Source organism: Camelina sativa, chromosome 17 (assembly GCF_030686135.1).
Source record: "Camelina sativa cultivar CO46 ecotype springtype chromosome 17, ASM3068613v1".
Taxonomy (NCBI): Eukaryota; Viridiplantae; Streptophyta; class Magnoliopsida; order Brassicales; family Brassicaceae; genus Camelina; species Camelina sativa.
In genome coordinates this window covers 27554788-27566792 of record NC_141896.1, presented here as the reverse complement: position 1 = coordinate 27566792, position 12005 = coordinate 27554788, and the positions used below count along the sequence as shown (strand labels likewise).

Sequence of the window (12005 nt, the reverse complement as noted above, 5' to 3'; positions counted from 1 at the left end):
CTTTATTTTTTGTCGAAATTAGACGTCATTTGTTAGTCCAACCGTCATAATATCATGTAAAGTCTACTATGTGGTCAGTTTTGCAATTTAAAATTTTTCGACTTTCGAGCCCGTAGACCAATGTTTTTAAACCCGACCCGAAAAGCAACCCGGACAACCTTCTGGGTCACCGGGTCATCGGGTCGACCCGGTCTGACCGTGGGTCACTAATTTACTGAATTTTAATATATATCATATACATATATATATGTTCATCCTTTGGTTTTATGATATCCAAACAAAAATTTGTCATATTTATCAGTTATTGATTAGTATATATTTTTGAGCAATAATTATATAATTCTATTTCTTATCATTTTAAATCTAAACAAGGACAACAAGATATAATAGAAGAACATCAAAATATTAATAAAAAAATTATTTCTTATCTTCCACATAAATTAATATTTAAAAAAAATTCTGACTGAACTATAAAAGAAGGAAGCCACACCCACATACACTCAAATTTGTCCCACATCGAAAGAGAATGGAAGACACAGTACATGATTTCGTATTATATATGCTCGGTTAAGTTATTTATATGTGCTGAACTTGACCCGGACCGCCGGTTCAACCGCCGGTTTGCGGGATTTAGCCGAGTTTTTTCCGATTTTATCTGGGTTTGTTAGTATCCGGTTTTAAAGTGATATCCGGACCGGGATAGCTTCCGGTTCACGGTTAAACCGGTTCGACCGGCCGGTCCGGTCCGGGTTTCAAAACATTGCCGTAGACTTAAATTCCAGTCTCCTTAATTTTATTTGAAAACAAAAAAATATAGTGTAGACTGCATTAAAATATTTCCAACCGATACCTCGTTTGCAGTCTACTAAGGTGTATTTTTGCAATTGACCAAATTCTTGACTTTTTAGTGATGACTGCAGGACTAAGTCTTCTTACGATAATAAACGAGTAGACTTCTATAGTGACTATTTTTGGAGTTGACCAAAATATTTAAGCATTGACCGTAATATTATTATATTAAAATAATTAGTTGACTGCAAAAGAAGTCTACTAATTAAAAAATTAAAATGTTGGTCAACCCCAAAAATGACCACGACAGACTGCAAACGAAGTCATCATTAATGTAGACTTTGTACGTAGTCTACTTGGCGAAAGTCAAACTTGGTCAATTACAAAACTAACCACGACGAAGTTTACTTTATCTTATTGATGGATAGATGAAGTCTATTTGTTAGACAGAAGTCTACTGTAAAGTCAATGGTTTGCTCAATTGCAAAAATAAGCAGAGTAGACTATAACTGAAGTTAACCCGTTGAACTTTCCATTGAAGTCTACCTAGTTTTATCTATATAATTGCAAAACTGACCAAAAAATTAACAAAGGAAGACCACAAAAGAAATCAACTGGTTCTGGTAGACTTCTTTCGCTGTCTGCTTTGTTAAATTGTAATTGCAAAAATAGACCACAAGAAATAGACTTCATTTGAAGTTATCTTTGTGTAGTCTTGTTATATGTATACCCGTTGACGTCAACATGAAGTCAGCAGAATTTGAAAACCAAATTATTGCAAATTGGTGAATAATTTTTTAGATTTTCTTGTTGTATTCTTTGATATATGTTATTTACTTGCATCTGTATGTTTTTGACATGAATCCATATTATACATATGGAGAAAGCAAGTTTTTGGTTTTCATAGGCAGTTAGATCATTAAGGTAGACTAATTTAGGAAGTCAAAGTGTTGGAGTTATCTGTGAAGTCTGTATAAATGAAATAGTGTTTAATTGAAATTTTTCAATATTTCTTATTGATTTTGTAGTTCATTTGTTTTGTATTGGTTATGTACTTGCCTCAGTATATTTTTTTCATGATAATATATTATACTTTTGGATCAATCTTGTTTTTGGTTTTGTTAGGCATCTAGGTTATTGATTTTAGACTTCTACGGATAGTCTGTTCTGTAATGAGTATTTGACTTGCTGCTTACTCTTTCAGGTAAATGGCGCAAATACCTGTTGTTTTCGGAGTATGGGTGACGAGAAATGGGTCTTGGCATTTTAATATGGATCGACGCAAAGGTGGGATAATGTTTTTTTTGCGACACGGTTGTACATACGCTGAGCTTCTTGAAATGGCTGTAGAAGATTATCTCATTGACAAAGAAACAGAGATGGTTCAGTTATCATATCCTTAAACCGAGGTGATGCTTCAGCAATTGCCCCAAGATACCCCTCCTGTCTATGTCACAAATGATAGATCAGTTCAGAACTTGATAGATTTTAGTAGTAGGAATGTTGTTCGCCTTTGCGTCTCTACGCGATGCATGGATGGACAGCCGGTTAAGGAATGTGTTAATGATATAAACAACTCTCGTTCTATCGACAATGGGGAGCCAACAGATGAATTTGATTACGATGTAGATCCAGGTGCCGATGAATGTGTAGAAGAATGTCAAGAAGCTCTTCATGATACTACATATGAGAAGCCGAAAGATGTTGATGACATGGATTTCGACTACAGTGAGTACGGGAAATTTGAAGATGAAGATGATGATGAAGATGGAGATCACCTGGATGTAGATGCTGAAGAAGGGAAACTGTTTGTTGGTGGTATTCATGGACAGTTAAATAATCCTTGGATAGACCAACTGAAAGTAGGTCAATGCTTTCCATGCAAACATGATGTCATAACAGAGGTGCGTTTGACCGCTATTATGTTAAAATTCTCTTTCAAAATTAAGAAGTCCACAAAGTCTCGGTTGGTGGCAATATGCTCTGTGCTAGGATGCACGTGGAGGATCGTGGCCACTGTGAAGAATGATCCAACCACTTTTTGGGTCACCAAATATCTGAACGTGCATACATGTTCTATTGTGGACCGCGTAGCTCACCATAGGCGTTGCACCTCCAAATATATTGGGATGCTTTTTGTAGACCGGGTAGGAATAGTAGATGGTGTTATCCCACAACATATCGAATACTCAATGAGGGCAATGTTCGGCATGACATTGGATTACACAACTTCGTCCAGGGCTTTACAATATGCCTTGGAATATGTGAGAGGAAACGCCGAATCTGGATATGCGAAATTGCTTTATTGTCTTAGAAAAATAGAGCAGTCAAACCCGGGAAGTGTTGTTGACCTTGTTGTTGATGACGAGCATAGGTTTAAGTACCTTTTCCTATCTTTCGATGCTTCAATCCATGGTTTCAATTACGTGAGGCGAGTTATTGTGGTTGATGGGACCCATCTCACCGAAAAGTATGAAGGTGTATTGCTAGTCGCTTGCGCACAGGATGGTAATTTTCAGATATTTCCGTTGGCTTTTGGAACTGTCGACTCGGAGTGTGATGCTTCATGGGATTGGTTTTTCACCAAATTAAGTGAGTGTATCTCGGATGAATATCCACTGGTAGTAGTTTCGGATAGGTGTAGTTCAATAGCTAAAGCATGTCGCAATGTTATGCCATGGGCAACACGAGGGATATGTTACTACCATCTTCAACAAAACATAATTTCTAATTTCCATGGGAAGCAACTGATGTACTTGGTGAAAGGGGCAGCATATGCGCATATGCATGATGATTACAACCGCTACATGGCTTCCCTTACTAACGTAAATCCAGCCCTTGCAGCGTACTTGAATGAGGCAGATCCAGCTTTATGGTCTTGGGTTTGCTGTCCAGGAGATAGATACAACATCAAGACCATCAACATTGCGGAATCTATCAACTTCATGCTAAAGAAAGCCAAAGATTATCCCATCACATATCTCATTGAGTTTATTACGAAAAAGTTAGGTAGGTGGTATTGGAAAAGACGAGAGGATGCACTTAGTCTGACAACCACTTTTAGCCGGGGTGTTGAGTTCTTATTGGCCGTAAGAGAGCATTACGCAGATATGATGACGGTAGAACGCATTGATGGTTGGCGTTTCTAGGTTAGGGGTGGGCAACGTGACTGTTTGGTTGACTTGGAAGCAAAATCTTGTTCATGCGGGGTGTTTGATGTTGAGAAAATACCATGTTCACATGCAAATAAGGCTGCCAAGTCAAGCGGATGGCATATGTCTATCGTAGTCAAAGCTTACTATAGAAAATATTATGTCTATGCGTCGTACGCGGCTAACATCATGCCCAATATCGAGCACGATCCAATTGGGCCAGATATACGATGTATACCTCCCATACCGAAGCGGAAGCCTGGTAGGCAAAAGAAGTCTCGTTGGCTAACATGGCTAGAACTGTCACGTAAAAAGGGGAGCAAGCCGAGGAAGTCTCATAAGCAATATGCTTGTTCAAAATGCAGACAGTCTGAACATACTCGACCTCATTGTGTAAGTAACAATCCCACTTGATACATTTTTAACGTTTTGTATATGATCGTCGGTTACACTAACAATTATTTTTTCAGGTTGCTGAAGATGACGAGTAGAAGTTAACTTCATCATGAAGTCATCTAGAATTTTTGTAGCAATAATTTGTCTCTGTAATATTTTTAGGGATTATCCCACATGTTCAAGTCGACATTATTAAAGACTAGTATACTTAACTATCATTTACTCGTAAGACCATTTTATAATACTCCTCTTCTTAACCAAGCACCAACAGCTAGAGAATGATGAGTCAAGTTTCCGATACAAATTCGCAAATACAAATTAGTGGTCAATTCTGCAACTACTGCAGTAGATCGACGATAATTGTGAAATCATGGAAATATGCAAATCTGGGAAGAAATTTCTTCAGATGCACTGTTCATGGGTTTTCTCATTGGTCAGACGCAGAACCATCATGTGGTTGGCAAAGGCGGAGCTTATTGGATGCAAGGGATGAGATCCGTCGGCAGAGAGAAGAAACCAAGGTACTTAAAGAATCTATAAGAGAAATGAAAGAACAAGCTGTTAACGGTTTGGTGAACTCTGGGGTGGTTAACACATATGAGGAAGACAAGAAAGAAGTTTGAATGTGATTTACTGGCAGCCAATGAAAGGGAAAAAATGCTTCAACAATTCTTGGTTTTGTCTTGGGTAGGGTTCATTGTTGTCATTGCCATGTGTCTTGGGATGTGTATGAAGTAGGTTACAGAAGAAGTCTCTTGGTTAACTTCAATCATATGTCTACTAAGCTTTCGTTGTACGCTACTTTTGTTTACTAAGCTTTCGCTGTACGCTACTTGTCTTTTTAAAATTATTTTTTTTTCTTGGCCATCTACACTCTTTCACTCTGTTTTAAGCTTACCGTTTGAAGTTATAAATATGAAACGAAAACATGACCAAAAAATGCCAATATCCCACATATAACTAGTTCTTATCAACAAGAACAATCATCCTTACACATTAGAGTTTTAAAGGAGGGTCATACAAAAAATATCAAGATCCCGCCCATCATCAGAGTTTAATCACTAGGATCCCACCCACAAAATATAAAGATCCCCCAACAGAAACAAAACATCATCCTACATCATCATACATCATCCTAATGAGTCATACATAATACAAAACAAGAGTTTAAGTCTTTCAAACAAAGTTTATAATTAGTCCCGGATTGGGGGAGGATCATAGAGCCCAAAGTCATCCATGTAGTTCTCCTCATTTGGTCCTCGGCATTCAATCTCGTGAAATAAGTCACAAGCCATTTCTTCCTTATCCATGTGATGTTTGCGTCGCATAAAGTAGTAGGAAAGGTTATCCCCAGAGTATGACATTCTATGTACTTCTAAGTATACACACCACAGTCACCTGGCTTCCTGTTCGGAGGCACTCCCTTTATAACCCGCTCATGAGTGAACTTCTCGTACGACCACATTTTCTTGTGGTCAGGGCTGGCTAACTCCCGCAGCACGTAGGGAACCAACACGACAATAGGCTCGATGGCAGATGCAAGCTCTTCGTCGCTGGTGACGCTCGGGATGCTATCCCAGACGATGATGTGTCTCATGGAATCAATATCTGATGTTCATATATTTTACCATGTTTTCCCTTAGTTTATTCACATCTTTTGCATCTTTTTCTATCCATTCTCACCACTATTGTGTAGCTTTAGGACTAATCATGCATTATAGTGTAGTTGCATTGCATTTGCATCTTTTCATGCATAAACAGGTGATTTTGGAGCTTAAGGAGCATGGAAGCAATGGAGAAGAGATGTGAAGCAATCATGAAGAGGAAACAAGGGAGTTAAGGCTGAAGAACAAGGAATCCAGAGTCCAGCTCGACCAAGCACTCGACCGAGTGGGAGATGGACTCGACCGTGTGAAGTTGCACAAGAGAAGCCAGCTCGACCCCCAGCTCGACAGAGCACTGGTCGAGTTGACCGATGCGTGGACCACTTTGACTTTTCCCATTTTTAGGGCTTCCACCTTCCCCACTATATAAGGACTTGTACTGCAGCCACCTGAACCAAGTTTTAATCTAGATTTTTAGTCAGCTTTTCAGATATTTTAAAACCTAGTTTTTGCCTTTTGAGGAATTTGATTCCTTTTGCTTTTTATTTTATTTTTTGGATCTTGTACTTAGAAAAGAAGAATTTCCTCATACTTGTTGGTTGAATAACTTTCTAAGTATTGAGAATCTGAGTTTGATTTCTTCTTTAAAGTTGTAGATCTTAATCTTATCTATCTAATCATGCAAGTTTTAATGATTTCTGGGTTTATGATTTGTTTGATCATGTCTTGTTGTGAGTAGTCTTCTTAGGATCTTGAGGATGGGTTAGGATAGATTGATCTTGTGGTATATCTGATTTGATCAAGCTTGATTGTTGTAGATCTCTTCTAGGCTAGATGTTCTTAATGCTGATTCTATATCTGAGAGGGTAGGATCTGATCTCAAGCTTTTTAGCATCACACCAATGTTTAAGAAGCATAGATAAGGCTAGATCTAGAGCTTACCATTAGGCTTGCTAAGAGATTAGAGGTCTTGTTTGGTTTGAGATGTATTGCTTAATGCCTGCTTGTGTAGATTCTTTTCATTGTGAGAGCAAGTCTAGGATTGCATAGGTTTGATTGTCTCTTGACCATGAGAGTGGGAGAGACTTGTCTTAGATTAATATGTCTAGAGGTTAGCTCATAGCATTGCTTGAGATTTGTTGATCAAGTTAGATTACCACAATGGTTAGTTTATCCCATGAATCCATCCTCAGGAACCTTCTTTGTTTATTGAGTTTAAAGTCTTAATCTTGTTATTTGCCTGCTGTTTGATCTGTGTTATCTTTACTCTGTTTTTATTGCATTGCTCTGTTTTTCCCGGATTTGTCTAGCTCGACCACTCACTCGACCTACACTCGGTCGAGTGCTGCTCGAGTTCATCCCCAGAACTCTTGTTTATGATCTGTGTTTGTCTTGTTTCATTTCTGTTTAATTTCCATTGCATTCACTTAGCATCTAGTTTATTACTTGTCTTGCATTAGTTCATATCTAGTGTTTACAGTTTCTGTTTCTGTTCTTAGTTCATAATCATTCTGTTCTACTTGCATCTAGTTCTTAGCTCTTGTAGTTTATTTTCTGCATTTTATCATTATCATCATAGGATTGTTAGTGACAAACATCCTTTCATATTTGTCTTAACTTAGATTCATATGCATATCTTGATTGTTCACAAGCACTCAGACTGGATTGACACCCCTTATACTGCAACTGCATAAGGGGAATTGAAACACCCATCATTCCATATCATACCATTGCACACACTCATTCACTTTCATCACACCACACACAAAATACCATGTTTCAATTTGGCGCCGTTGCCTGTTTGAGTTAGTTTTTGTGACATTTAGGATCCATATTAGTCTAAGATTAAGTTCTTTTATACATTTGTGAAGTTTCTGCACTTGAATCTTGTGTTTGGGGTTGAAGTTCCATTTCAGGTACCACTCGACCAGTCACTCGACCACCACTCGACCGAGTAGTGCTCGAGCACTTGATCGAGCCAGACCCCGGATCTCTGTAAGCCTCTTTTTCCAGTTGCCCTACCTTCCTACTTGAGCCTGTGCTCAGTCGCTTGCTCGGGAAAAATCGATTGCGTTCGTTGATGCACACAAGGTCCAAAGGAAAGGACAATCTTCTAAGGCATAGTGACAGCATCAACAAGTTGAACAAGGGTTTGGGATCCAAGAAGAAGAGAGTTGTTCAGCAACAACAAGAGGTTCCAGTAGCTATGGATCAGCAAGATCAGGTTCGGAGACCAAGACATATTGGTGCTGGGGATGCACCCAACACACACAACCAAAGAGCTGGCATTGTACCACCAACTGTAGCTAACAACAACTTTGAAATAAAGAGTGGATTAATCTCCATGATCCAGGCCAACAAATTTCATGGATTGCCAATGGAGGACCCACTTGATCATTTGGATGAGTTTGACAGAATCTGCAGCCTTACAAGGATCAATGGAGTAAGTGAAGATGGTTTCAAGCTGAGGTTGTTCCCTTTCTCTCTTGGGGACAAGGCTCATTTGTGGGAGAAGACTCTGCCCACTGGTGCTATCACTACTTGGGACCAATGTAAGAAGGCTTTCTTAGCCAAGTTCTTCTCCAATGCTAGGACAGCAAGGCTGAGGAATGAGATCTCTGAATTTGCTCAAAGGAACAATGAGAGCTTTTGTGAAGCTTGGGAAAGATTCAAGGGCTACCAGACTCAATGCCCTCATCATGGTTTCAGTATGGAGTCATTGTTGAGCACATTGTATAGAGGAGTGCTTCCCAAGTTCAGAATGCTTCTTGACACAGCCTCCAATGGAAACTTCCTCAACAAGCATGTGGATGAAGGCTGGGAGTTAGTAGAGAATCTTGCTCAGTCAGATGGCAATTATAATGAAGATTATGATAGGACCATAAGGAGTTCCTCAACTGATCAAGAGGACAAGTACAAGAAGGATCTGAAGATGGTCAATGAGAAACTTGACAAGATACTCCTTAGCCAGTCCAAATCTATTCACTTCATTGGTGAAGAAGAAGCTCCAGTTCAAGAGGGGGAGAATGAGTTTGCTGAGCTTTGCTATATGCAAAACCAAGGTGGATTCAAGGGCTACAATTAAGGTGGTTTCAAGAACAACAACCTATCTTATAGGAGCACCAATGTGGCTAATCCACAAGATCAAGTTTACCCTCCTCAACAGCCTCAACAGCCTCAAGGGTTCCAAAACTATATCCCCAAACAACAGCAGCAGGTGTTCCAGCCCCAGTTGTGTCCCCCACCAGGGTTTCAGACTAACCAAGGCCAAGAACAAGACCTTAGAGCTATGATTCAGCAGCTGTTGATTGGTCAAACACAAGGGAAGATTGAGGAAGCCAAGCAGTTTGCTGAGCTAAACCAAAGGCTTACATCCCAGTATAATGACCTGAACATGAAGTTTGAAGGTCTTAACTCTAGATTGAAGTACATGGAGAGTAACATAGCATCTACTTCAGCTCCAAAACCCAACCAACTCCCTGGAAAAGCTGTTCAAAATCCAAGGGAGTTCACAGCCAAAGCCATCCTACTTCAAGAGGAAGAAGTCACTGAGGACAGTGAACTCCAAGTTTGGGGGAATTCATCAGTTACTGAAGCCCCAAGTGACATCTGTGCAAAGCAACAGGAGCTCGCAGGAGAATTCGACCAGCAGCTCGACCACACACTCGATCGAGTGCATGCTCGAGTGGTCGACCGAGCTGAAGACTCCGAAGCTGTCAAGCCTGCTAAGTACATTCCTCCTGCTTACAAGCCTCCACTACCATTTCCTGGGCGTTTCAAAGCACAGAAGATTAGGGAATTGAAGGAAATCATTGAGAAAAAGGAGATGTTGGCTAGGCAACAAGAGGAAGAGAGGGTTTTGAAAGAAGAAGCTTTGGTTGAGAAGGAGGAACAAGTGTCAGCCATTCAAGAGATCATCATAGCTTACCAAGAAGAGGAGAGAGGACATGCCTTGGAACAGTATGAGCCATATCCTCTCTACAAAATTTTTTTGCTTGATATGTCTAGTAAGAGGGCTGAAGCTCAAGATGAGAAGGATCTTGAGAACCTTGGAGGAGTGATCATTCCATTAAAGGTTAAGGATCCTGGACCTTTTTATCTGCCCTGCACTATCAGCTACCTTCACTACAATCAGTGCCTTTGTGATTTGGGAGCTTCAACAAGTGTGATGCCATACTCCATAGCTCAAAAGCTAGGGAGAACTGATTTCAAATCTACCAATGTCCATGTGCTTCTAGCTGATGGGACAAATAGAGAGGTAGTTGGGAGGTTGGAGAATGTCCCACTCAAGATAGGGAAAGCAAGGATTCACACTGACTTTATGGTGATATAGATGGGCAAGGAGCCTGAAGATCCAATCTTGTTAGGGAGGCCATTCTTAGCTACTGTTGGAGCAGTTATTGATGTGAAGGAGGGTCTTGTGACCTTGAACATAGCTGAAGATGTGGTTATGAAGTTCAATATCCACAATCCAACAAACCTTCCTACCATTGATGACCAGCCTTTCACTATCAAAGACAAAGGAGGTCAAGGAAGTTTAGGTGATAAGGCAACCCCAAAGGCTGAGTTCCCACTTCAAGAGGATTCTGTTGAGAAGCTTAAGAGGTCAGTTCAGGAACTGACTAGTATGGTTGAGGACCTCCAAGTCAAACTGAATAAGAGGTCTTTGAGGAGAACAAGGCCAAGGCTCAAATTTAAGAAGAAATATGGTTTGTGTGCTAAGGGTGAGGTGATCAAGGATCAACTTCACAGTGACCAAGAGGTTCCAGGGAGGATTTCATCACCTCCTTGGTACTTGAACCAAAGTTAAGATGGAAACCAAAGTCAAGCTTAGTGACTATAAACAAGCTCACTAGGGAGGAAGTCCCTAAGGTATCCCTTGTACATATGGTTTAATTTCTTAGTAGTTTTGATGTGTTTTGTTTTATGTTTTTGTTGGACAGGCTTTTTAATAAGAATATAGTTGAGTAAGGAGAAATGTGGACATGGAGAAGAAGGCTCGCAGGCCCACTCGACCACAAAACAAGAGGTACTCGGCCGAGCTGGACACTAATTGAGGCCCATTCGACTCCCATTCTTCTAGAATGATCGAGTGGAGGGAAGAACAAGGAGAAAAATTTTGAAATTTCAAAATTGGTCAAGGAGCTCGACCACGTGCTGGTCGAGTGTGGGGTCGAGTGGCAGCCAAAAAGCAAGTCAAAGATTCCCAATTCAAATTTGAAATGTAAGGACGCTCCACCCTTGTTTTCTTGTCCCCTTAGCTTCTTTAAATAGCCCTTGCACGATCCTATGCCTCTCACATTCTCTCATTTGCTCAAAACACTTAAATTCAAGCTCTAAATCTCTCTCAAAGTTCATCTCTTGCTCTAGTTTTGTTCTTTCAAGTTTTTGGGTCACTAACCTATTAACTTTGAGCTTTGAGTCTATTTCCCTTCAGTTTCTTTTTGAAAATGTCTTCTAAGATTACCAAGAAGTCTCACAAAACCGCTGCAAGCTCCATGGAACGTCGTGATGCTGACCTTGAATCAAGAGGAGAAACTGGGAGAGTCACTCGACGGGCCACTCGATCGACCACTCGACCGAGTGCTGGGTCGAGCAGTCGGTCGAGCCAGATGCCGTTTCCAAGGAGAGAATCTGTTGAGGAAGATCCTGAAAGGACTGAGAGTGAGGAGGAAAGAGAGCCTACTCTCAATGAGTTTATGAGGAAACACAAGGCCAAAGGGAAGAGGCCAGCTGTTGAAGTTGAGGAAGTGAGTGAAGATGAAAGTGAGGAGATGTATGAAGAAGAAGGAGAATTGAGGGATGATGGAGAAGCTGAGTCTTGTGGGCTGACAAAGAGGCAGATTTATGATGCTTTCATGAGGATGGAGTTCCTGGGAACTAGGTATCCACACAAGGAGACTATGGAGAAGCTTGCTATTGATGAAGATGTGAAATGTCTTTTTGAAAAGAGCAGCCTTACCAAGTTCATGGGACTTTGCATGGAAGGGTATAGAGAGGAAAGCTGTGAGTTCCTAGCCACTGTCAAGCTGCACCAATACTTGAGGAAAGATGCTGAAGTAGG

At 40.4% G+C, this 12005-nt stretch overlaps 1 non-coding gene and 1 pseudogene across 1 annotated transcript; one reads left to right on the top strand and one right to left on the bottom strand.

The window, feature by feature from the left end:
- Positions 1–2687: 2687 nt before the first annotated feature.
- LOC104789445 (uncharacterized) lies at positions 2688–4432 on the top strand (annotated as a pseudogene).
- Positions 4433–8540: 4108 nt separating this feature from the next.
- On the bottom strand, positions 8541–8647 carry LOC147924370 (small nucleolar RNA R71). Its single transcript, XR_015587837.1, has one exon. It is a non-coding gene; the product is annotated as a small nucleolar RNA R71 (small nucleolar RNA).
- Positions 8648–12005: the final 3358 nt, after the last annotated feature.